The sequence below is a fragment of the Periplaneta americana genome, chromosome 10 (assembly GCF_040183065.1).
Source record: "Periplaneta americana isolate PAMFEO1 chromosome 10, P.americana_PAMFEO1_priV1, whole genome shotgun sequence".
NCBI lineage: Eukaryota > Metazoa > Arthropoda > Insecta > Blattodea > Blattidae > Periplaneta > Periplaneta americana.
The window spans coordinates 170,093,868-170,121,790 of record NC_091126.1 but is presented as its reverse complement, the minus strand read 5'-3'; the positions used below and the strand labels follow the sequence as shown (position 1 = coordinate 170,121,790).

The window sequence follows — 27,923 nt, the reverse complement described above, 5'->3', positions numbered from 1 at the left end:
AACCGGTATCAGGTCTAAATATACGCGCTGTATTTCTTCATTCATTCGGATGAGGGCAATTCAATTTAATCATTCTGTTCTTTGAGAAACTCAACGAAGTTTAACCATTTCGATACAGCTGCGTTGTGTAATATGCTTGAAACTCGAGCTTTTTTCCAGACATCATTTTCTTATTATTGCTTTGTTTAAAGAAACGCCAGCGCTCGCTCCACTTTCTAACCCGATCTTCGAATACGGATGTAGGGCCTACACAAATTTCACCCATTTTTATTTGTCCTGGAGACCTCACTCGGAATCTCGCAGAGGGAGGGAGACTATAGAGTATTGGTGAAATGGTGATAAAGGAGAGGAAAAACGTCAGAACAGCGGTGAAAACCTCTCGCGACAGATCAGTCAATCAGAAATACCTTCGTGTCTCAGACGGTTATCGAACCCGAATCGTTACGATAGGAGGTAGAGAGAATAACCACTAGCGCACGCGCAAGATAGACACTCATTTTAAGCTGAGATAAAATTTGATTCTCGAAGAATTTCGTGTAATGAATTTTAAGGCCACACCTAATGAACTTATCTATGATATATCAGTTGGAATTAAATTTCGTCCGAGTGATTACTGAACTGAAGATTAACATATCCAGGATTCGTTCATCAACATTTCTTGTGTCAATTTTATGCTCTAGGCCAGCGGTCATCAGCACAATGCATCCTTGGGCTAGCGTCTGTTACCCGCGTATAAGATATTGCACCCCTTCAGCACGACACTTCTTACCCACTACCCAATTCAGAGAGTGCTGACAACCACTGCTCTAGGCTACGAAAACTTTTGTCAATCGTTTTAGAAGGAAACAGAATAGATACTTCTAGTATACTACAAGATATCCTTCCGTCTATGTCCATATATGTATGTTGAGTATAGACTTGATCCGTATTCGTGCATTTTCTTGATAATTGAAAAGTACTTAAAATACAGTGCTCAATCATTTCAGTATGTAGTATAGTAATATATGAATAAGCTGTTAATGTTTATAATGAGGAAGGAGAGAAGGAGAGGGAAATGGGAAGACAAAATTAAGTGAAAAGACTGTCATTAGGTGCACAGCCCTGAACTATTGAAACCACTGTGCTACACTGTTAAGCGGAACACCTTGCACTTACCTACAGCACTTTTCAAATTATCTCGTAATTAAAACAGAGGTTTCCAAACTTTCTCAATTAACGAGCAAAAGTTTTTAAAGGCACGTTATGTCAAAAACAGATGCCTAAGAGTGGTCAGAGTTGTGTTTACCAAGTAGTTAGGTTCTATCTTCTTAAATATTTATGTCCTAAACACTGGCACCAGAAAAAATAGAACACAACAATTAATATATATATATATATATATATACACACACATTTTACATTTAATATATCGTTACCTTAATTCCAAAACCTCGTAACTCACTCCGATGTCGATTTCCACTTTTTTCGCGTTTTTTTAAGTATATACACACAGATGTTAAGTGATTTAGTAATATCCCAATACTAGCGCTAGTATTCTCAATTAAGCTTCACTGCTTTCTTAGTGGATGGATATGTGGAGATATCTTCAAAAACGCGCAAAAAGTGAAAATCGACATATGAGCCAGTAACGAGATTTTGGAATTATGGTAACGATATGTCTTTAGCGCCAAATTAAAATGTTAAGACGCAGATGAGCACACTAATCCAGATAATTAAATGTTGTATTGTACAACTGTCTCATGTAGAAAGCGACCAATAGACAAAATATACTTCCAAGAATGCGCAACTTTTTAGTAAATGTCCATATATTCATATACAGAGTGATCCATGAAGTATAGCCTACGCTTTAGGAATCAGTTCTCTAGGCCATTTTTGAGAAATACATATCATATGAATATAGGTTAGATTATAAATATTTAAGGAGCAACAGATATCCAAACCGTAGGAAAGTAGAAACCGTCGTGAGCGGAATAATTAAAGGAAATCAAGAAAGTAGAAGCGGTCGTCTGCAGAATAATTAAAGGGAATCAATTTAAGGGGCAATTAACTGCCCTGTACCGCCAGTGCGCCAATGTTAAATTTGTTTATTTACTGGCCCTTTATCTCAGGAACTACTGAAAGTATTGTGCTGATATTTTTGAAGGATAAAGATACAAGGTTTGTGAGCAAACTGACGCTATTTTATCAAGACATATAATTTAAAAAAAAACTAAAGTAATGTTTGTTTTTTTATGCCATTGTCCAATTTTCTCAGGAATTATAAATGATTGAAGGATGTAATTTTAAACACTTTGACAGTAATATAATACTTTATTATTATTATTATTATTATTATTATTATTATTATTATTAATTGTCTTATTTTTATACTTTGTATGTCTAATTTATTCTGACCTGCTGTTCACATTTTATTATGCTTTTTCCTTTCTTTCTGTATGTTATATATTACGTCTGATTTCTACTTACTTGTTTACATATTATTATTATTATTATTATTATTATTATTATTATTATTATTATTATTATTATTATTATTATCTCATTCAGTTTTGTGTGTAAAATTGTAGTGTACTTTGTAACTTTGTAGTGTTTTTTGTAACGCAGTTTTACTCCTGGTTGAGTGTTAGAAAAGACCGTATGGCCTTAACTCTGCGAAGTTAAATAAATCATTATTATTATTATTATTATTATTATTATTATTATTATTATTATTATTATTACGACAATAATGAATTTGACGCACACCAAGTTATGCACGTCTATTGGTTTCATAAGAAAATAATGTTTACAAAAATAACAAAATAAAACCACGTTACTTAAAATATATATACAGTATTTTCTTCGTAACTTCTATTTCAAAATAAATCTTCGCCAGTATGCTTAGAAAGCTTGCACCTTTATCGTGTAAAAATATTTAATTGTGACATCTTAGTAGTTTCCAAAACAATGGGTCATTAAATAAACAAATTTAACAATGGCGGTACAGGACACTTAATCTCCTCTTAAATTAAGCGGGAAGGTTATTAAAAAATAATATATTAAACGGGAAATAATCATATCTCAGCTTGAATCAGATTTTAAAATATGCTTCCTTCCACTTCAATTAAATTAACCGCACATATATCAATTGCTAGCATAGCACTTCGTAGATCATCACGACTGATGAGTGCAGAAGCATTTATAATACCCAGATAGGTCGGCCTTATAGGCTTTGACGTTAACAACTTTTGTAAGGTTTACTACTCTGCCATCTAGTTGTTACATAAGGAGTCACGTCATAATTCCCATTTGAATTGCATTAGCGACTGTACTGCCATCTCGTGTTAGTTTACGGCGGACGGGTGGCGCTCCTGGCGGTTGTTCTCTTCAAAGTGCTGCCGATTTTAACAAAGCGATGAGTTATCTGTTACATATATGATGTAGGATAATACCGACAAGTTTTTATAGTTCTCTTGGTTGTAATTTCGTAAGTTAGCTGCTACTACACAAGAGAAGTGAAGGGAGGTACAATTATGTTCACAATACATACATCGCCTCTTCTCTAAAGCGACATCTCCCAATATAACACTGCGAATGACGGATGTTAGGCCTATACATCGACAGCTGATAGGCCTATCACTAGAACTGACTTATCCTACCCCTCTCCTCTTCACGTTAGCAGGGGCGTATTTTGCGGGCTACCGGGGCTACCGGCGGTAGCCCAAGGAAACTACAAAAGAAAAAGTTTATAATATAACATAATGTAATAATTTTGTATTATCAGTTTTACCATAGTAATTAAAATTAAAGTAATTGTTAGATATATTTTGTGTAATAATAGGGTCAGCGGTAGCCCAAACCCTTTAACCAGTATACGCCACTGCACGTTAGAGAGGAACCTCACTCCCCTCAGAGCAGACCCCACTGTTTGCATTAAGATAGAAACATTTTACAAGCCTTGTTCACAGTGCGAAGTATGAATTTCTACAAAGAAATGAAATTGGATCCATAGTCATATGGCATGTTTTGCTCAAAATGATCTATAAAACAAACTCTAAAAACAGGTGTCATAATTAAGGGGAGAGGATGGTATTTTTTAAAACTTCTTTCCTATTTGGTTTAAAATATTAATTTTTTGTATGTAGAGAGCTCATAGCTGTAGCAACTCACCAAATATAAATATTAAAATATATATATATATATATATATATATATATATATATATATATATTTGGGGGCCCATATTTGAAAAAAAACAATGCAAGATTTTACTAAAAACGATATATCTTAACCATTTTTAAAGATAGATTCAAACAGTTTTTTGCAATGTATTTGCAAAAGCATGCTCTACAAACTGTCTGTAACAGAATTTTGATATTAGTCCGTACGTTTGTAAAATAAACAATTAAAATATTATAACATATTTTTATTTCCTTTTTGCAAACAAACGGACGTATTTTTTAAATGAAATCAAGTAACAAAATTCTGTTACAGAGAAAAGTTTCCTAATAGTCTAAATAATGTGTGTTCTAAATTTCATGCATGTATCTTTAATAGTTCAGAAATTATATCCATTTTTGTTTGGCAATGTAGCAAAAAATGAAGTTACCGGAAACCGATGAAATGGGGTGGCTGATTTAAAAATTCATAGCGCAAGAAGTTTAAAAATCGCGTCTCGTCTGGTAGAGGCACAAATACCCACAAAATGTTATGCAATGCATTCCAAACATATCAAAGGGTATTTTAAAGAATTTTTTTTTAAATTTAATTTACCTGGAACAACAAAAGGGGGGGGGGGGCGAATGATTTTAAAATCCATGACGCAGGAAGTTTAAAACTGGCGTCTCAACACTCGACAAGTCCACAAATAACCACAAAATGCTATGTTATGTATTTCACATATATCACAGAGTACTTTAAAGGATTTTTTTTAATTCACTCATTTTTCACCAAAAAATACCATCCTCTCCCCTTAAGGAGTCATTCTCTATATACAGAGTGGAAGTGAAAAAAACCTTTCAAATTGAAAGAAACAATAGGGTACACGTAAATGAATAGAAAACCTATATTAAGTTTTGTGATCAAATGCACGATTAATTCGAAAATTAAGTTTGAAGTTTCGGCAGTCCGAAAACATCGCCGCTAACACACTCTACTCGTGTTACAGGAGTACGAGGTCAACGAACTCTGTGTGTACAAAAATCACAGTCCTACTCGCAATACTTGCCGCATAAGATATTTTTAAATATTTGGGAAAAAGCTTTTTTTTTTCTGAAAAAAAAAAGAACTATGAACTTTCCACCAATATATTATAGTTTTCCTCGGAATATAAAATTTATATATGCTTTCACGTATTAATGAACTAGGTTACATTCTTTACTAGTTTCAGCCTGTGGGCTATCATCAGAACTGGGTGGTCTTCGCGCCTGCTGATTGTGTTTCCTGTGGGGGTGTGTTTGTATAGTGTAATGTGCAGTCAATAAGTGTTTGTGTTCTGAAATAAAGTTATGTGTTGAGGATTTGATGCGGGTGTGTTTTTGTGTGCCTGAATATTTCGTATTGTTCTAGTGTGTTTAGTTTCTGGTTTTTCGGTTGGAGATGTAGAATTTCCATGTCTGCGTTTATGTTGTAGGTGTGGTTAGCTTTTCTGATGTGTTCTGTGTATGTGGAAGTGTTTTGTGATTTGGTTATGGCTGTGATGTATTCCTTGTAACACGTTTGAAGCTCAATACTTAGTAAATATGCATCCATAGATAGTTGCTAACCACTAGGATCGCTAATATCGCCTCATTACAGACAATGCCAAATAGTACCGGCACAGTCAATTGTTCCTAGCACCCTCACAACTCAAGCTTCGTGACTGTATATGGGCTATTCCATATGGAATCGATCAGTAAACACCTCGCATTTTTTAATACTCTAATTTTTCCCCTATTTATACAAGGTGCTGAGGAGAGTGCATTTTCAAAAATATACTATCGAAAGTCAAACGGTTTTCGAACTAATGAGCGACAAATTTAGCGTATTTTATAAAAACAAGCCTCTTTCAGCGCTCAGAACTCTGGAACCATTTACTGCAGAACATTGAACGGGAGCTCATTTTGAAGCTGACATTTAGTAGGTTATGATAAGAAGTAATATTTATTTTTATTGTATACAGAGAGACGGATAATCTGATTTTACTTAATTTTAGGTTTTTTGCCCATTTGTAAAAATGTAAAAAATATTGAGAAAAAACCTCGCATTATTAAGAGGGATTTGGCATTGTTTGCTTAGTGGCTCGGCAATAAGTTTAGAGAGTATTAAATAAATTATTTTCACACGCCTAGACTTGAACGGCGCAGTACCCCACACACTGGCCGAGAGCTGAAGATAAGCGAGCGTTGGGTGTCATTTTACTCCTGTGTTTATGAAAACTTGTGATAAAGCTAGCCCAGCCATGACTGCTAGACGACACATCACGTGTTTGTCTCCTGGCCTTGCTTGTCTCGACTACCTACAGTCAGCTGGTTAGTTCACGCGCGTACTATTTATTTTCCTTATTTGATATTTTCAATACTTTCTTATCAACGGTGCACCAGTAAAAAATATGTGTTTATTTGTACTTTCAATGCGGAATCTAACCATATATTTTACAAATATTTTTTCGTGGGCAAAGGCGTCATAATGAAGAAAAATCTAAATTTCCCCATTTCCATAAAAAGTAAGAAAACTGTTTACATGTCAATATAAACTATAATTTCTCAGCATCAAAATAAACAATGATTTTGATCATTGGGTGGAAGGGTTTCGGAGCCACAACAGTTTAAATTTGCTAATTTTATGAAAATACGATAAATTTAAATATTTTAAATTTAAATACTATGAAGTTCTGATGTCTCAAACTTTGCACAAAGCATTATATCACAGTTTTCAACGGACAGAAAAAGTTTCATTGTATTTAAAAATTGCAAGATCAATTTTCTCTATATTTCGGTCGATTTGAGATGGAATAGTCCATATACTAGACTGTGGTAATACATTGAAAAGAATTTAATATTACTGTTTAACTGAGGAACCAGAGTACACAAAGTTCAAATTATGTTTCAATATTAAATCTAAAATTGGAAATGAGAGCCGTATGCAGGACTTGCATTCTGTATTACGAGCAAATGAACTTGTTCCATGCGCAAGGCTTGTGTATCGTTAATTCGAACTTCATTTAAACATGAAAAACACAGGAATGATGCATCGAATGAAATTATTGGATATTTTAACCGTAGAATGGATTGCGAAACTGCACTTCAATATCCTGTAGACAGAGATAGCACGGACACATGTTACAATAAATTAATACCGTAATTGTACACACATTCCAGGAAAATTGAACGGTTACGCTACTCATTACTCGTTCTACATTTGCTCCAAAATTACCAGTGGAGTCCATTGCACGTACATAGTTAACTGTTTTCGACTGGGAATAAATAGTTCGTCTTTTTCAATTTCAAATAAGTTCATTCTGAAAAATTAATGATTTCATGTTCGAATTTATTTTTACATTTAACTATAAGCGGCATATGAGAATATTTTATTGGAAGAATAGGTTAATTACATTAAGGGGAATTGGACGTTATCGCATGCAAAGTAATGGTAAAAATAGCCTATCTTCAAGCAGTCATAAATATAATACTATTTATCACAGCTATTTCATTTCTTTTAGTGATATATGTATACATATTAAGCTTTAAAATGAAAAAAAAAGAATGGTTAATCTAGTGTAAATCCTGCCCTTAAATTAATTGTTAAATTTAAACATATTTTTTATATAAATTCACTACATATCTGTGATTAGGTACACTCTATTCACTTATCATAGCACACATTGAATTAAAATTTTGACCACTTACTGCTAATAGATACTAAAACATATCCTACTAAAATTATTAAAATATCTGTAATACTATGGGCATAGGGCTTATATTAATCTTCAATTTTTTTTAATTTATTCACGGTGATGATTTCTATAAGTCCTATGCCCATAATATTACAGATACATGTATAATTTTAGTAGGGTATGTTTTAGTATCTATTAGCAGTAAGTGGTCACATTTTCAATTCAATATGTGCTATAATAAGTGAATAGAGTGTACCTAATCACAGACATATAGTGAATTTATAAAAAAATTGTGGTTAATTAAAAAAATTAATTTAAGGATAAAGATTTACTCTAGAGTATCCATTCTTTTTCATTTTAAAGCTTAATATGCATAGACACATAGCTAACAAAAATGAAAGACCTCTGATAAATAGTATTATATTTATGACTGCTTGAAGATAGGCTATTTTTACCATTATTTTGCATGCGATAATGACCAACTCCCCTTAAGAATTTGTAGCTGTAATACATGAACTTAAAACAATATTGAGGGCTTAATGTGATACTAAAGTAACTACAATTGATGTTTTATTCACAACAAAATTTTAACAGGCAATACGCTTATGTCACATGAACTATACCATCAAGTTTTGTAGTTACGAATTGTATTATATACAAGACTGTTACGATTTTTTGTGACCAAGTAGTAGAACGAATTATTATCAATTAGTGTAAAAACCTAAAAATGTCGATTTTTGTAGCTACGTTAGTTTCACACTAAGCCCTCGATACGCTTGCACTAATATAATTGGTTAACTCATGACACAAGTGAATTATTATCATTATTGTTATTATTATTATTATTATTATTATTATTATTATTATTATTATTATTATTATTATTAAGGGGAGTTGGTCATTATCGCATGCAAAATAATGTTAAAAATAGCCTATCTTCTAGCAGTCATAAATATAATACTATTTATCAGAGGTCTTTCATTTTTGTTAGCTATGTGTGTATGCATATTAAGCTTTAAAATGAAAAAGAATGGATACTCTAGAGTAAATCTTTATCCTTAAATTAATTTTTTTTAATTAACCACAATTTTTTTTTATAAATTCACTATATGTCTGTGATTAGGTACACTCTATTCACTTATTATAGCACATATTGAATTGAAAATTTGACCACTTACTGCTAATAGATACTAAAACATAACCTACTAAAATTATTCATGTATCTGTAATATTATGGGCATAGGGCTTATAGAAATCATCACCGTGAATAAATTAAAAAAAAATTGAAGATTAGTATAAGCCCTATGCCCATAGTATTACAGATATTTTAATAATTTTAGTAGGGTATGTTTTAGTATCTATTAGCAGTAAGTGGTCAAAATTTTAATTCAATGTGTGCTATGATAAGTGAATAGAGTGTACCTAATCACAGATATGTAGTGAATTTATATAACAAATATGTTTAAATTTAACAATTAATTTAAGGGCAGGATTTACACTAGATTAGCCATTCTTTTTTTTCATTTTAAAGCTTAATATGTATACATATATCACTAAAAGAAATGAAATAGCTGTGATAAATAGTATTACATTTATGACTGCTTGAAGATAGGCTATTTTTACCATTACTTTGCATGCGATAACGTCCAATTCCCCTTAATTGGTTTATTTTAAGACGCTTTATCGATTGAGATGGTTATCTAGTCTGAGTGAAATGAAGGTGATAATGCTAGCGAAATGAGTCCAGGGTCCAGAGCCGAAAGTTTCCCAGAATTTGCTCTTAATGATTTGAGAAAAGTTCCTGGAAAAAAATATCAACCAGATAATTTGTCTCAACCAGAATTTTAATTCGGGGACGCTTACTCCACAGCGGTGGACTATTATTATTATTATTATTATTATTATTATTATTATTATTATTATTATTATAGATCGTTATACGTAATTAAAAATCTTGTCTGCAGTGTTCACAACAGTTCCAAGGAAGTCCGTCTTGCCGAATAATTCAGTAGCTAGCAAACAGTATCCAAATACTTTTCAGCAAGTCTCACTACGTGTAAATCTGTTTTAGCAGAAAGGCTGGTTCACAATAAATCGGGAACGGAAACGAGAACGAGAACGGAAATATTGTTAAAATAAATGTATTTCCGTTTTCGTTCTCGTTTCCGTTCCAGATTTATTGTGAACCAGCCTCAAAGGTTGTCCTTTTGGGGACTCATTCAACACATTCATTTCTCCTTTTCTTTGGAGTTAGTGGTCCGCCCATCTAGTTCGGCTGGATAAAATTTTGGTAAATAGCCTATATTATTCCTTTACAAACGAACTCATTTTTATTGGATATTTTATATTTGAATGTGAGTGAAATAAATAATGAACAATACAGATAAAAGTTATAGAATGAAAGAACGAAATATGTAAATATAGAGGAGTAGAGAAAAAAGCCAAGGAACAAAATTTATTGAAATGGGATTGAATGAAAGGTAGGTGAGATAGAAGAAGCTTGTAAATGAGTTAAATATTAAGTTAAGAATTAGTGAGAAGAACGAAAGATTGAAAGCTAAGCAGAAAAGAAACAGACGGAATGGGGAGATATGCAGGAATGGAAAGGGAAACAATGGGAAATGTCGAACTAGTAAAGAAACAAAGAAATATATGAAACATAAAATTATAATTACAAAAATTAATTAACAGACGAGAAAAACTATAAGGAATTGAAAGACAGGAAGAAAAATGTATGGAGTCAGCGAAGTATGCAAAAACATTAAGGGTGCTATTCATAGACATTTAGCTAGCCCGCGCTACGAGCGTGCTAAACTAGCCCCGGCTATGGACTAGTTACTTGTACGGTATTCATATCATATGATATCGCTAACATTGGTTTATGAATACGAAAAACGCTAGTTCGCTGATCATCTACCGGAAGCCCGCGCTAAGAATATCTATGAATACTGCCCATAGGGTGCTATTCATAGACATTTAGCTAGCCCGTGCTACGAGCGTGCTAAACTAGCCCCGGCTATCTACTGGTTACTTGTACAGGATTCATATCATATCGCTAACACTGGTTTATGAATACGAAAAACCTTAGTTCGCTAATCATCCACCGGAAGCCCGCGCTAAGAATGTCTATGAATACTGCCCATGGGGTGTTATTCATAGACATTTAGCTAGCTCGCGCTATGAGCGTGGTAAACTAGCCCCGGCTATCGACTTGTTACTTGTACAGGATTCATATCATATCATATCATATCATATCATATCATATCATATCATATCGCTAACACTGGTTTATGAATACGAAAAACGTTAGTTCGCTGATCATCCACCGGAAGCCCGCGCTAAGAATGTCTATGAATACGGCCCTAAAAAATTTAGAAAGAAAAGAGAAAGACGTAAGGGTGAGACAGAAAAAAAGACAAACGGGACAGAGTGACATAGAAAGGAAAATAAGACATAAGAAAATAAAAGAGCCATAGACGAACGAATGAAAAAGAACTACAAATTGATGAATAAGAAAGGCAAATGTAAAGTGAGAAATAAGGAAGAGAAAAGTAATAATGTAACAAAAGTGACGTACAGAAGGAGGAAGGAAAAATGGAAGAAATAAATATATGTGAAATCAAGAACGAGAAGCCTGGGAGAGGGGATGAAAAATCTGAAGTCATGTAGCGTTAACTTATATAACGTTCGTAGTTTTTCTTGCACTAGACAATTCCACACGGCATTTTTAGATAATCAAATGCGAATTCATGGAACTAATACACCAATTGTTCTTACAGCTGGCGAAAATGCTGAAACTTAAAATTTCCTACACATCCATGTCCTCATTTCTGTTATGCAACAGGAAACTATTATATTGTATAAACAAGTGTGGATCTTCTCAAATTGGCTCTTAGAGAAATTTGTAATGTAAACCGCAGTCACGTTCTCCAAAGCATATCGTATCTGCGAGGAGTTAAAATATACAATCATTCTAAATGCATACCCGTAGTGACGTCCTCTACAGAAGGATACGGAACTACTTAAGCGTTGTCTAAAACGAAACAAAAATATAGGCATAGTCTTGCACACTACACTAGAAGAAATATTCATATAGTTCTCCACATTATATTATCCCTGTGTTTTTTCAAATCTTCGAGAATGTGTGTAAAATATACATTACCACGCAATGAAAGGTAGATAAATTAGTGAGAATTTTATACAGGGACTTCATTTTATTTTTACTTCAATTTTTATTGTACCTGAGTTTTTGAATGTACTTCACTCCCAACACTTCTACTAATGAAGTTCAACCATCCTCCACACAGATCTAAGACCGCATATACAGTCATAGTAGCCTTACGGTCATAGTAAACAGTACGTTCCAAAAATATGTTCGCGTTTTCCAGTGACGAAAGAGCTTTCAATATTGAAACATTTTCGCACAGGTACTGTCGTCCATTTGCCTACGTCGTATTCCGGTTTCCCCCACCAGCTTTTATTCGCCAGCTAGTGGCTGGGCTGACTTAGCTCTTTTCTGAGAACATTAATTTCTGTTAGGAATTGGACGTATATTTAATATTATACCCATACAATTATTTAAAATAACTTAAATAAAGGGGCCTTGTTAAGTAATTAACTGTCACGTGATTTCCTCCCTTTCTACGACATAACCATTTGGACGGACAGTAGATAGCATGTCTGAGTAATTTTATCTTTTCGGATCGGGCAGAATTGAAGACTGAATTTACAGTACGTAAGGTACTCTTTTATAGAGTAGGCACAGAATTATTTCAACATGAGTTACTATTAGCCTACGAAGGACGAAACTGGTAATTGGGATTAGGTACAATAGTCTATAGTGCGATAATATGCACATTGGAACTAAAGCCTGTATCGAAATGAACGGCCACCATTAAACAAAAAATGTGTTAAATATCCATATTATGATTATTTTTCAATTTAACTTCATTCTCTATATTGTATGCTAATGTGCTGTAGACAGTGTAATATACACTGTATAATGAATACGTCCACATGGACAGCTCAGTTCGTGAGTAAAAACACTCATTGTTAATACTGTACTGTATTTCGATTAAACAAAAACCTAATGAAAATGATCAGACTCAAAAGCGCGATATTTCCTAGTTTACGTAAATGGATGAACTACTTTTCTTCCCTCCTATACATAGTAAAGTGATTTGTTTGTATATTACTCCAGTATCATCGAACTCCAGTCGTGGAAGGGGGTAGCAAACGGCATTGATCCAGAGGTATAGCCAAGTTAATATTTAAAATGTTAGTAAAAGTAAAATGATGTCCTTGTAGTTCTTTACTAAGAAGAACCCAATATAAGTAACTCAACAGTAGTTCAGACAGCTGATGGCTTCTCCTAAAATCAGATTTTCGGCTTATAATATTAAAATAGATTAAGCACTTTGTGGAAAGTTTTCTTCTGACACTTGAATTCCACATTTACAGTCTAATTATTAAAGGAAAAATATTGAAAAAATTTTTGTGATACTGGAAAGGACAAAGATTTCATAGTGCCCGATAACGTTTGAAAAAAAAAGTGCTTGCTCATAAATTTCTGACAGTCTATGTCAGCCCTGGGCATATGAGGGAAACTGAAAGGCAGAATCTCTTTGCGTTTCCTCGTAGGCCACATCAAGGCCCCTCAACCCTAGATCCGAGAGCTATATATCATGGGCCATGGGGAGAGCATACGGAACACAGCACTACCAGTAGCAACTAATGACCACATACCACGGGTTCCAAGTTCGGTGGCGACACGCAGCCGACTCTACATCGGAGAAAGCCCGAAAAATGGGAAAGAAACGGAGATGGAAAGCGTAATTATAACGACGATAAGAGTCCGAAGCTCAGTGCCAAAAGTTACCCAGTAACTGTGCTTAAGTTAGTTGAGAAAAACCTCAGAAGGCAAGGTAACTTGTCCAAACCAGGATTTTGACAATTCTTTCATAACACAAATAATAAATATGTATTCTACAACGAAAGAGAATTAAAAAATGTAATTTTTTGAGTCGTAAATATGTACCTCCACCCTTAACAGCCGTAATCTGCGGTATATAATCGCTAAAATTTAGTGTTACCCATGATCATATTCGGATTTTTGGTCGAAACCTATTTTAATGCTTGAAAGATAAGTTCATAAAAACTTGCAAGTACACGTTTCATATAAAACTATGCCTAAAATTGTTGTTTTAACAGCACCTAAAAATGTCTATTTTGACGTATTAAGTATGTTTTATCTCTAATAGGTAAAAACATATATTTTTATATAAAAATTTGTACTTCAAATTTCAAATATGTTCCTGGTTCTGTTGGAAATAAAGTACGGGATAAACTGGAGCAAGTTCCGCAGAGAAATGTAGGACTGAAGGACCTGAGCACTGCTTCAGATATCCTAGCAGGGAAGAACACGGATTTACACTGTAACATTCCTGTCCAACTAATGTCAAAATTGAAATACGCTCCTGTTACTTCAGTGGATGTGGAACGTTCATTTTCAGCATACAAATTTGTGTTGAGTGACAGACGGCATTGCTTTTTATTTGAAAATTTTTAAAAGTTTTAGTAATTTACTGTGAAGCTAATTATGGACATTAACGGACAAGGCTGGGTAAAAATTGATTACATCTGACTTGTTTGTGTACTGAATTTATGTCTAAAACTTATTTTTCACATTTAATTGTTTAGTTTATGTATAACTAGTTAGATATTTTTTGTTCTTGTACTTTTAGTAGTAGTGATGGTAACGGTGTATACATAAGCATTTACAATAAATTATTAAATTCTAGAAGTGAATTCCTGATGATTTGGAACATGTTTTTATAGAAAACATTTTTTTAGAGCCTATTTTTTCTGACTATGCCTCATGGAACGACGAAACAATTATCATTATTATAAACTAATAGGCTAATCGAGTAGATAAATGATGAGTGGAACGGAGAAAAATTCTCTCCGGCACCACGATTTGAACCCGGGTTTTCAGCTCTACATGCTGACGCTCTATCCACTAAGACATACAGGATTCCCTTCCCGATGTCGAATTGAATCACCTCAGTTTAAGTTCCACCTCTTGGGTTCCCTCTTAGTGGCCTACCCTCATAGATGTATGACAGTGGCACAATGTCCACACATGTGCAGATGTGCTCTCGTTATGAGTGACTAAGTGGCCGGGATCCGACGGAATAAGCACCGTCTTAAATCACGTAGGGTGCTATTCATAGACATTTCGCTAGCCCGCGCTACGAGCGTGCTAAACTAGCCCCGGCTATCGACTGATTACTTGTACAGGATTCATATCATATCATATATCGCTAACATTGGTTTATGAATACGAAAAACGTTAATTCGCTGATCATCCAGCGGAAGCCCGCGCTAATAATGTCTATGAATATGGCCCTAAGTGATTATTTTTCACATATGTATTATTATGATGTATCGAAGTACATATGATATTTCCGTGCAGATATTCTGCGTCATCATATGATGAAACATGAGTGGAACCTAATCGAGCAGGTTCTGCTTGTTAAATTTAAATGCAGGGGATGGTACGAGATTAAGGGAAGTATTAAATTTTTATTTAAAATCACAAATATCCTTACGATCCTAACCATGCCCACAATAACAACCGTCAACAGCATAAACGTTTCAGTCAATTATGAGGTTCGGATTTTTCAACTCTCTCCATACCAACAGCTGTGAAACATGGACTCTTACTAGAATTTCATTTAATCAGACAACTAACCGCTACCAGGTAACTCGTTACAGAATAAGATAGTCTATCGTCTCTCTGCATGATATAAGCGACATCAAAATTCCTCTATATGTATTGTAATACATATTTATCGTCTGAAAATCTAACGTCTGTCGTGTGGGCTGTAGTTAGCAACTTACCGAACTATCGCGACCCGTGAAACAAACGTGGCCCAGAACACAATGCGAGTAAAAGGTACAATTCTATTCACGTGCGGAAACCCCCGCGGTAGGTTGTATGCATTCCCAACTAAATGAAAGCAGATAAAGCTGTCGGCGCGAACTGCAGAGAGAATACGGCATTTACCTACTGCGCATGCTCCTCAAGAAAAATATCCATAATACAGAGATCAAGATTTCAAATTTTCGTCTCAAACTCCCCCACAATTATTGCTAAGACTTCAGTGACCATTGCACTAGACCAGGCATGTCAAAACCCTGCACATTGTGCAACTGTCTTTGTGCGATGTGCACTTTCTATTCCCCTACCTGGAGGGAGTGAATCGCCTTGGAGGGGAACGCGACAGGGCTATACAGACCTGCAATAGCATATCAGCTTTTGTTTCAGTAACTCAGTTTCAGTACGGGTACTGATTTGGCTGTCTGTGAATGAGTTATGATTAGACTTCGTGCAATTGCCACGAGAATCGTAAGGTTCACTACGCACGCGGTATGGACTGTATGAGAAAGGGACGCGCAACGGATGGAGTAAGCCTCTGATGTAAACACTGAGCAGTATACTACGGTTACAATAAAACCTGTATCCTGCATTCAAGAAATATAATGAATGATCATTGAAGTAGGAAATGTCTAAACATGTAAATACACAATTATTGTGTAGTGAGATATATTAACTCTTAAAATTTAATATAATATACTCACATCATCCTTGAATATGTGCATTGCAGTGAAGAGTTACTTACATTTTGAGGACTGCAAAGTAACCTCCTCCGATGGTCACTTAAACAGTTTTTATATTGGGAAAATATACGTTCAACAACACACGATGTAATAGGTGCATATTTGAAGAACGGAAAGTCACTACTTTTTAGTACACCAACTTGAGACGTCTTGTCGTGACCTGATAATACATAATTTATAATACGAAGTTGTGAATAGGCAGAATTTTTAGAAATAATGTTTCTCAACTTACATTTCACTTTTTCTGAAATTAGTGAATTGTTATTTTGGATATCGGTTTATGATACTTTATACACTATATTAAGGGCATCTGAGATTTGTAGATTAGACGATTCTAACAGGGTGATGCTTTTGGACCCGATTTTAAAATTATAATCAATGAACAGAATATCTTCCAATAACTGTTCAGAAGGCAATGATTTTGCAGCTGCAACAGCGGAACTGTCTGTGATATCCAATGCATCAATTACCTCCATTATTTTGCCGTAATATTTTGCATAATAATTAACAGCATCCAACCACATTTTCCAATGGGTCAAGACTGGCTGCGGAGGTAAGGATATTCCAGGGGCAATTGTTTGGAACAGCAACACACTCATTGTAGTATGTTTGTTTGAATTCTTGTCTGCACGGAACAAATGTTAAGCTTTGACTATTCCAACCACAGTAGTGCAAAAAAACAAGTGCTTACATAGGTATACATTAGCTTTAGCTGCTCTATCTAGTTGGACCGGTCACATCTCTTAACATGAACTGCTTATACTACCAGACCGGGAGGTCGCTCACCTCTTCTATACTACCGTACATCGGCAACCTGATTGCATGCTGCGTGTGGCAATTCAACGAAGTCTAGTTATGATAAATAAAGTGAGGAGTTCACAGATAACGAAGGGAAATTATGAATCATATAACATAACTGTTGTAATGTTTTCCTCAGCCAACAATAGGCCTAATTATTTTAAAATGAAAGGTTTTGATCAGCCCATGTCGAGGTAATAGTTTTGTGACAGTTTAGATCAGATTAGTAAAGTTAATCAGTACTCTTACGGCAAAACGAACTTGACATTGGCGTTGCTTTAGAGTCTGTACTAACACAGCCATCAAAGATTAGACGACTTACGACTTTCATTTCATAAGCTGGTAAGTGATGAGAATATTGTGAGGAATGCATTAAGGCTCTTGAGGTTGTAAGCAACTATTTGCAAGACGGAAGAATTTTCTGGAAAAATATATAATGGCAAATTTTCCGTCTCACGCCACTATATTATACTAATATACTTACATTAATAAATCTTTAAACCTGACATAAATAGAATATTGTCGCTTCACAGGTTGTGAATTACACTTTGAATTTCTTTCAGTAACGCTTCCAACTTGTCGATAAGTCTTACTTGCTCTCAACGTTTTTTAAATAAACTATATGCGAATTTAAATTCTATTTATATCATTTATTAATATTAATGTTAATTTATATTGACATACAGCAAGGAAATTATTTCAGTGTAAAAACTTCACAATGTCCTACTGCATATAATTAATTGAGATTATATTTTCTTTAACATTTGTATACCAATGGTCCCAATAAATAATAATGCTTGACGAACAATGAAAAAATAGGGTCTATTATTTAAAGTAATTAGTACCTACTACGTAAAATCACAGTCTACTATATACAGTCACGAAGCACAATACGTAGTAAATATGCAAACATTAGATAGTTGCTCACCACTAGGATCGCTAATATCGCCTCATTACAGACAATGTGAAATAGTACCGGCACAGTCTATTGTTTCTAGCACCCTCAAAACTCAAGCTTCGTGACTGTATATAGTAGACTGTGTAAAATTAAATACTGTGTTCGTTTTTTGTTGTTTCGGAATTACTGCAATATTCTTTTTCTTCAAATACTATATAAACATCATTTTAATAAATTATGCTTTACAAACGACTACTTTGTCAAGTATAACTGAGCAAGCCTAAAATTTTTTTGTATTCAATTGTCAAATATAGAAACTGATAATAACCGTGTTTTTTTCCTTCTGCTAAGTGTATTTATAATGTCCAAATGCCTATCTAATCCAACCGTAGAAGCGCAGAATAGATTACTTTACACCCCTCCAGCTAACAACTGGTAGGAGTAACCTTTGAATGATGCAATCTGCACAGACCGGAGATCCGCGCACATAATTGCACATTCAGAGTTTGATTTCTGACATGCCTACACTAGACTCACTTCGAGATTTATTACCTCGAAGGTTCCGCAAGTTAACATCAATTTTACTGCAATTCGATTCCTCGTTTTAAATAAAATTTTAATCAAATTAACTAATGTTCCGTTTCACAACTAAGTACCACTATTTAACACCCCTTTACAGAATGTAGGGAAGTCTTGAAATGCTTAACAAACACTGAAAATATATGACATTTCCATGACAAATTTTGAAAGTACGAACTAGAAAATAATACACACATGATAATGTGAAGATATGCACATATACTTACTTCAACAGGACTTATGCACAGACACTTCTTTCATATGTGAAGGACTTCTTTGTGATTCAGAGTTCCCAGTAGCTCTGGTGAGTCGCTCTGGCCACGTCTAGTCCATATGATGGTCATAGTCTATGCGGTTTATGATGATTATTGTTACTAATGATGGTCGTGACCGTGATGGTGGTCTAAATGCTGTCCATGGTAACGATCATCTTCGTCATGGATGCGGTCTTAGTCTTGACAGTCGTGATTTTAGTCTTGGCGACTGTTGTGTTCGTAATTGTGAAAGAGGCCGTTTGTGGTCCTTATGACGCTAGTCATTAAAGTCGTCGTCATGAGGATTGTCGTGATGGTTGTCGTGATAGTGGTGCTACTCGTGGTGACAGCTGTGATGGTTGTCGTGATAGTGGTGCTACTCGTGGTGATAGCTGTGATGGTTGTCGTGATAGTGGTGCTACTCGTGGTGATAGCTGTGATGATTGTCGTGATGGTGGTGCTACTCGTAGTGATGGCTGTGATGATTGTCGTGATGGTGGTGCTACTCGTAGTGATGGCTGTGATGATTGTCGTGATGGTGGTGCTACTCGTGGTAATGGCTGTGATGATTGTCGTGATGGTGGTGCTACTCGTGGTGATGGCTGTGATGAGTGTCGTGATAGTGGTGCTACTCGTGGTGATGGCTGTGATGATTGTCGTGATGGTGGTGCTACTCGTGGTGATGGCTGTGATGAGTGTCGTGATAGTGGTGCTACTCGTGGTGATGGCTGTGATGATTGTCGTGATAATGGTGCTACTCGTGGTGATGGCTGTGATGATTGTCGTGATTGTCGTGATAGTGGTGCTACTCGTGGTGATGGCTGTGATGATTGTCGTGATAGTGGTGTCACTCGTGGTGATGGCTGTGATGATTGTCGTGATTGTCGTGATAGTGGTGTTACTCGTGGTGATGGCTGTGATGATCGTCGGCGGTGGAGGTGTTCGTCGTGATAGTGACGCAGCTCCTCGTCATAATGTTGGTGCCGGTCGTTGTGGTAACAGTAAGGCTCGTCGACATACTGGCGCTGTTGGTAGTCGTGATGATGGTGCTGGTCTTCGTGATAGTGATGGTCATAGTGACGGTGCCCGTCGTCGGGATAATGGCGGTGGCCGTCGTCGGGATAATGGCGGTGGCCGTCGTCGGGATAATGGCGGTGGCCGTCGTCGTGATAACGGTGGTGTCTGTCGTGCAGAAAATGGTTTTCGTCGTCGTAAAAATGGTGGCGATCGTCCTCGGGATGATAGTGGTGCTTGTCGTGGTAACGGTACTCGTCGTCATGATGGTGTTTGTCGTGGGGATAACGGTGGTGATTATCTTCGTGATAATGGTGGTGAACGTCGTCGTGATAATGATTGTGATCCTTTTCGTGATAACGGTGGTGAACGTCGTCATGATAATGGTGGTGATCATCGTGATAATGGTGGTTATCGTCGTGATAATGGTGGTGATCGTCGTGATAATGGCGATCGTCATCGGGATAGCGGTGGTGCTCGTCTTCGTGATAGTGACGGTGATCGTTGTCGGGGTAATGGTGGTTCTCATCCTCGTGATAGTGGTGGCGTCCTTCGTCGTGATAATGGTGGTGTCTGTCGTGAAAATGGTGTTGGTCGTCGTGTAAATGGTGGTGCCCGTCGTCGTGGAAATGTTGGTGCTCGTCGTCGTGAAAATGGTGATGCTTGTCGTGAAAATGTTGGTGCTCGTCGTCGTGATAACGGTGGCGATCGTCGTGAAAATGTTCGTGCTCGTCGTCGTGAAAATGGTGGTGATCGTCGTGAAAATGTTCGTGCTCGTCGTGAAAATGTTCGTGCTCGTCGTGAAAATGTTCGTGCTCGTCGTCGTGAAAATGGTGGTGCTCGTCGTCGTGAAAATGGTGGTGCTCGTCGTCGTGAAAATGGTGGTGATCGTCGTGAAAATGGTGGTGATCGTCGTGAAAATGTTCGTGCTCGTCGTCGTGAAAATGTTGGTGCTCGTCGTCGTGAAAATGGTGGTGATCGTCGTGAAAATGTCTATGCTCGTCGTCGTGAAAATGTTGGTGCTCGTCGTCGTGAAAGTGTTGGTGTTGGTCGTCGTGAAAATGTTGGTGCTCGTCATCGTGAAAATGTCGGTGCTCGTCATCGTGAAAATGTCGGTGCTCGTCGTCGTGAAAATGTTGGTGTTCGCCGTCGTGAAAATGTTGGTGCTCGTCGTGATGATGGTGGTGCTCGTCGTCGGGATAATGTTGGTGCTCGTCGTGAAAATGTTGGTGCTCGTCGTGAAAATGGTGCCCGTCCTCGTGACAATGGTGGTGGCAGTGGTCGCCATAATGGTGGTGCCCGTCATCAGGATAATTGCGGTGCTCGTCGTCGTGATGGAGGTGGTGCTCTTCATCGTGATAATGGTAGTGTTCGTCGTCTGGATGATGGTGGTGCCCGTCGCCTGAATGATGATGGTGATCGTCGTCAGGATAATGATCGTGGTCGTCGTCGTGAAAATGATGGTGCCCATCTTCGTGATAATGGTGGTGCTCGTCTTCGGGATAATGTTGGTGGTTGTCGTCGTGATGATGGTGCCCTTCGTGGGAATAATTGTGGTGGTCGTCGTCGGGATAATGGTGGTGCTCTTCGTCGTGATAATGATGGTGTCCGTCGTCGAGATTATGGTGGTGACCGTCGTCGGAACAATGGTGGTGACCGTCGTCGGGACAATGGTGATGCTCATCGTCGTGATGTTGGGGCCCGCCGTGATAATGGTGGTGACCGTCGTCGGGACAATGGTGGTGCCTGTCGTCATGATAATGATGGTGCTCTTGTCCAGGATAATGGTGGTGCCCGTCGTCGGGATATTGATGGTACTCGTCGTCTGGGTGATCGTGGAGTACGTCGTCTGAATTATGGTGGTGTACCTCGTCTGGATGATGATGGTGCTCATCGTGATAATGATGGCGATTGTCATGATTATATTGGTGGTGCTCGTCGTCGGGGTAATAGTGCTGCGAGTCGTCATGATGGTGCAGAAGGTCGTCGTGATGTTGGTGCTCGTCGTGATAATGGTGCCGGTCTTCGTGATGGTGGCGCAGCTGGTCGTGATGGTGGCGCAGCTGGTCGTGATGGTGGTGCGGCTGGTCGTCGTGATGGTGGTGCGGCTGGTCGTTGTAATGGTGGTGCTCGGCACCGTGATGGTGGTGCTCGGCGCCGTGATGTTGGTGCTCGGCGTCGTGGTGTTGGTGCCCGGCGTCGTGATGGTGCAGATCGCCATGATGGTGGTGGAGATCGCCATGATGGTGGTACCGGTCGTCGTGATGCTGGTGCTCGTCATCGTGATGGTGCTGCATGTCGTCTTGGTTGTGGTGATTGTCGTCGTGATGATGGTGTTTGTGATTGTGGTTGTCGTCGTGATAACGGTTCTCGTCGTCGTGAAAGCGGTTCTCGTCATGGTAACGGTGCTCGTCGCCGTGAAGTTGGTGTTCATCGTAATGATGTTTGTGACGGTTTTCATGACGTTTGTGATGCTTGTCGTAATGTTTGTGAGGGTTGTCATGGTGACTGTGCTCGTCGTCGTGATTGTGATGCTGGTCGCCTTGATAATGGTGTTGATCGTGTTCATAATGGAGGTCGTGACGTTGGTTGTATTCGTGGTCATCGTCGTAGTGGTCGTTTTGGCTATATTCTTGTCATCTTCCGTGATCGCTCTGACTGCTGTAGTGGTGGTGGCGGTCGTGACGATGACGCTGGCGGTTATTTTCTTGATAGTGGTAATTTAACCTTAAAACTTTAGTTTCTCAAATATACCAAAAAATATATAAATTTAAATGTAAATTAATTGTATTTGTGTGTTGTCATCTCATTCTGAAGTAGTATTGAATAATATTTAAAAGTATAAATTGACAGTTAATTCTGTAACTATCTTGGTCATCCAAAATATTTTGTTTTATTAAGGGTATATGTACGTGAACGACCACAATTATTATCGGAAAATGCAGGCTCTATATTTGTCAAATTTGATAAGGAAATGAAATCACAATTGGACAAAAATTACAGGGTACCAAAACAAGACTTATTATAACTTAAATATCTAATAAAAGTATAAAAAAGTTTACTAATAATATTTATGAGAATTCACTTTTTACTTTAAATTAAATTTTCCAAAATTTGAAAGTTTCCACACATATTATTTCACCATTAGAGACAGAATTCTGAAATTTTGTACACTGATTTAACATGTATTTATGGAAAACGTAGACTACAATAATGCTCATTTCTTTGAAAATACAAAAATTATGTCACGAAACATTATGCAAATTTTAATATATTTTATATAGGATAAATAAACAATTAATGTATTAAAATAAACACCTCTACATGTCTGAGAGTAGTCTAATTTTCAGAAATAAGTGCTTATTACATGCAGGAAAAATATTAAAGTTATCAGAGAGGCCATAACAATGTTATGGTTACCAAATGATGTAACTGCAGATTTTTTTTTTCATACTCTGATAAAACTGGTTTGAAAAATATTATTAGTAACCTTTTTACACTTTTATCATATATTTAAGTTCTAATAAGTTTTGTTGTGGTACCTTGTAATTTTTGTCCAATTGTGAGTTCATTTCCTTATAAAATTTTAGAAATTATAGCCTGCATTTTCTGATAATATTTGTGATCGTACACGTACATATACACTTAAAGGCACAAGACTGATTTATTTAGTTATTCAATTGTATTGGTTAGCCAAACATAACGGGCCCAAAAATACGGAAGGCCTTTCAATCTTGAATCACACGTGACCTTTATCACGGAAGTATTTCCAAAATATCAAAGAAAATACCAACTACGCATGGAAATCCAAAGTAATTCCTTTCAACAGAATCGCGTACAAGGCCGAAAATCACGCATAGAATCTCATCCCTTGCTTGTCAGTTTAATTTAATTCATAGATTTTCTCCCTATTTCGGCAGCTTTTATGCAAACATTCTCAAGATAAGTTTATCTTCGCTTTATCTACTTTCAGGGACAAATGACGACGTACCGTTATGTATTTTTGTTTTATTTGTGTAGGTCATTTCAAACTAAAATCAAATTTATCCGACTTCGCCCAGAGAAACTGAGAATAAAAAATTAACACTCCGTCATCGCACCAGTCACAGATATTTGTGAGATTACAGAAGTCTCTACTCCACAATAGTTGCGTTATTTAATCTGGCTTGCATGCAGAAAACAAAACCGTCGTTGTCATTTATCTTCACTTGATAAATCCGAAATTAAAATTAAAATCATGGATTCCTGTTTGTGGTCGCTATATTAAGCCCACTCGATTCAAATTCATCGAATTCATTTTGAACTTAAATCTTTCTGCTACTCCGAAAAATACATTAACTTTTGCAGAAAGAGTACATTAGAGTTTCATGAACAACACAGATGATTGCCAATCGTTACACTACTTTTACAACTTCCGACAACTTCCTGATTCTCCCACTTCATCAAGTTATTGTCTAGTATTTATGAAGCGCAGCATGTCCACAAGTTGAAAGTCACTCAGAGTCGATGCACAATTTAATTTTATTTTGCAGAAATCTTCATAATTTTGTGTTATTGCTAACATTTCAAAGTACTACAAAATTACCTCCATATTGTAAAGCTGCATTCAAGAACGTAGATAACAAGAGTATACATATATAAACATTAACAAATCCTTGAATCAAGCAAAGTGATGGTCTTATCGAATCCTGGACTGATAAATTTAATATGCACAGTTTTCCGATGTTCTTCGGAAGGAGCAATTTTTCGTACATTTTATTAAGACTGTCTATATTTTGTGTAGAATTTCTCTATTAAATCTGTATATTTACGGTGATACTGATAAAATATATATCACATTCACTTTCCTTCCTTAGCCAATGAGATTGGTTCTTCAGTTTCCGCACAACTGCGGAGGAATGATTATGTAATTAGCTCATAATACTGCTTTTCATGCAGTTGAAGTTGTGTTGACTCTGGGTTACTGCACTTTGCACATTTTTGGTACTTCTTTATTGAATCTGCGATGTTCATCTTCTGTTACATTGCCCTTCCATTAGCCAGAAAACGGTTTTTTGATCTCTTCTGTCCCAATTTACTGCTGGAGTAACTCAGGTTATTTTTCTTGACATATGGTATTTTCGGAGATGTTTTCACTCTCGTATTTAGAGCAAATTTCAATTCCTTCGATTCAGTGTTAATTTTCTTACACCTTACTTTGGCCATGGTATTAGTACTCATTTTACCAACTATCCCCGACATACGATGAAATGCACTGAAAATTTATTTCGATATTATCCACTGAAGGAGTTTCACGATGTTAAATGCTGCACTATCTAACATTGTGGTTTACTTCTGGATGTTCTGTTGTACTTTTAATTTCGACATAGTTTGGGACTCTATAAGGCTCTCAGCCAATGTCCTTAATGAATCTTATATTGTTTTGAGTTCCGCATTAAAGGAAGAGCAATGATTGGAATTTCATTTGTTTATTGTACTTCTGTTAATTTTATCTCTAAAGATTAACAGTTTCCTGATTCCTCAATTTCGTTTCTGTTTCCGTTTTTGTAAACTATGATACTTTCTCGTGAATATTCTCTAATAGTCTAAAGCTGTTTCAGGATTTGGCGATTGTCACATTATTTGTTAGTTCAATCACCGTGAGAAATTGCTTCTATCGATAACAGTTCGATTGATAGGATAGCAATTTTATTGGCAGCATCGTAATATATTTCCATGTTATATGCGGACATAAGAAATTTACAAACAAAACACTATATTTTAGTAGGCCTATAATATTAACACCTTAAAATCTCGTGGTGCAAATATTCACAATTCTGATGCTTCTCCGATGTTTAGGTCTATATTTTACCTAAACCTATGGATGCTGTATCATTTTAATCATGTTCCAGGTTCCATTTCTTCTGAGCCTTTCTTGTTTCAATGATCAGGAATTTCTGCTCGGTTTTACTAGAATAGACATCTCGCAGAGGTTACTATATGGAGTTCCAATAGAGACGTTGGATCGCAGAGGATTTCATGCAACGATAAACAACTAAGCGGTTTAATTTTCTGCTCAGAGTATATTTACGCGCCGCAATATACCATACAGTATTTCTGATTCCACTCCCAAAAAAACAGTGCTACAATGACCATCATAAACGACAGAATGTAAATCCACTAAGTTAGAATCCAAAGGAAATCATTTTTCATTAGGACAACGATGGTGACAACTACGGCCCAATCAATATATGATGTAAGTTTTTTTTTTTTTTGGTATTTCATTACGTAATAGCAAACTGAGGCAAGTCTAAAGGCTGGTTCACAATAAACCGGAAACGAGAATCGGAACGAAAACGAAAACGGTAAAATTCTTAAAATGTGTACATTTAAATGTGAGCATTCACAATTAACGAAAAGCTAGCCGGAGCCCAGGATCGGGAACGGAGAGTTGGCCAAGTTTCAACTTTGGCGTTCACGTTTCCGATCACAGCCCACTAGATTCATTCTATTGCCATCTAAAACCTATTTCGTCGTCGTATATTTCGTAGCAAGAAGACCGTGACATAACCTAGGCATTATTTTGTTCTGTGCTGTGCATCATGGAGCAACTTTTATTTGATGAGATTCTAACATTGAGTGTTGAGAAAAATCCTCTCGTTTACGATAAGCGGCGCGCCTCGTATAAATATGAGAAAATGAAGGAGAATACGTGGCTTTCAAGAGCTGCATCTTTGAACACCGATCGTAAGTGAATAATATTTTATTACTGTATTGGTTGTATTACACACTACATATTCATGCTTCAATTCAATAACTACTCTTGTGTTCATTTTTGTTCTATTACAAATGTTTCTTCTCTAATTATTTTACGTTATGGTAGACATAAAATAGGTTGTGATAATAAAGATACATGGGCATATTTATAGTACCGTACCTAATGAAATGTTTCAGTTGAAATTTCGAAGTTAGTTAACCTGTGTTTATGTTGGCTGCCTTGTACTCATGAGAACGCCATTGGTCAATTATACACAAATAACATCAAAATGCGTAATATCGATTTGCATATCGTTATTGCATAGTCGTCTACGTTCTCGGTTTATTGTGAATCAAAAATTTTCATATTCACGTCTTCTGCTTCTCGTTTTCATTCTGGTTCTCGTTCCCGGTTTATTGTGAACCAGCCTTAACACTGGAATTAGTTTGACATCCAGTGAAAAATTTTTCTTCAGAATGAGATTGGCTACTGCAGAAAAACAGAGCATACCATTATCAGCAATGTTGCAAATTCTGTTGTACTCAAAAATTATATTGAATTTTGTGCATTATCAAAATTCCATTTTTGGTACATTTCCAACTGTCACGAATTTTGTTACTGTGTACACTGAAAAAGAAAGTTACAAATTTCACTGTCTTGTGTTTCTTGGTGGTACTTAGACAAAATAAAACACTATGAATGTGTGGAATTAAATTAAATACACTTCCAGGTATAGATTACACTTACAGATTTTTGTATTCTGGGAGAAATACGACTTGAACACCAGGGGCAAGTGTAATCCATGCATCATTTAATGGTACTAAATAACAAAAATGCTTTACTCTTTGAATTCCTCATTTGACAATTCTTGCAATTTAATCTATGTTTATGTTCGTATTGTTTCAATTCTTTCTCTTACACAACTAATTTAATTCTCTATTCAACTATACTAAAACAGATTGGTGTTGTTTTGATTGGTATAAACTGGCGTTCAAAGATACCTGAGCTACAATTTTCTTATCGTGCAAGCCAACTTTCTAACCACGGGATGTCAAAACAAATGGTTATATACAAATGGACAAACTTTGAAATAGTTCCGCTAGGGGCGAG

The 27,923-nt window shown here is 36.3% G+C and overlaps 1 protein-coding gene across 18 annotated transcripts in view; it reads right to left on the bottom strand.

Moving 5' to 3' along the window:
* The window catches only part of LOC138708146 (ELAV-like protein 1), a 437,015-nt gene that overhangs the window by 301,622 nt on the left and 107,470 nt on the right, over positions 1-27,923 (bottom strand). Inside the window, exon 1 of one of the 18 annotated variants that reach the window (XR_011334607.1) lies at positions 19,037-26,333. The exons of the other annotated variants lie outside the window; for them this stretch is intronic. The gene's annotated coding sequence lies outside the window, so the exon portion shown is untranslated. Of the gene's footprint in view, positions 1-19,036; positions 26,334-27,923 lie in introns of those variants that run through there. 18 annotated transcript variants of the gene reach the window in all.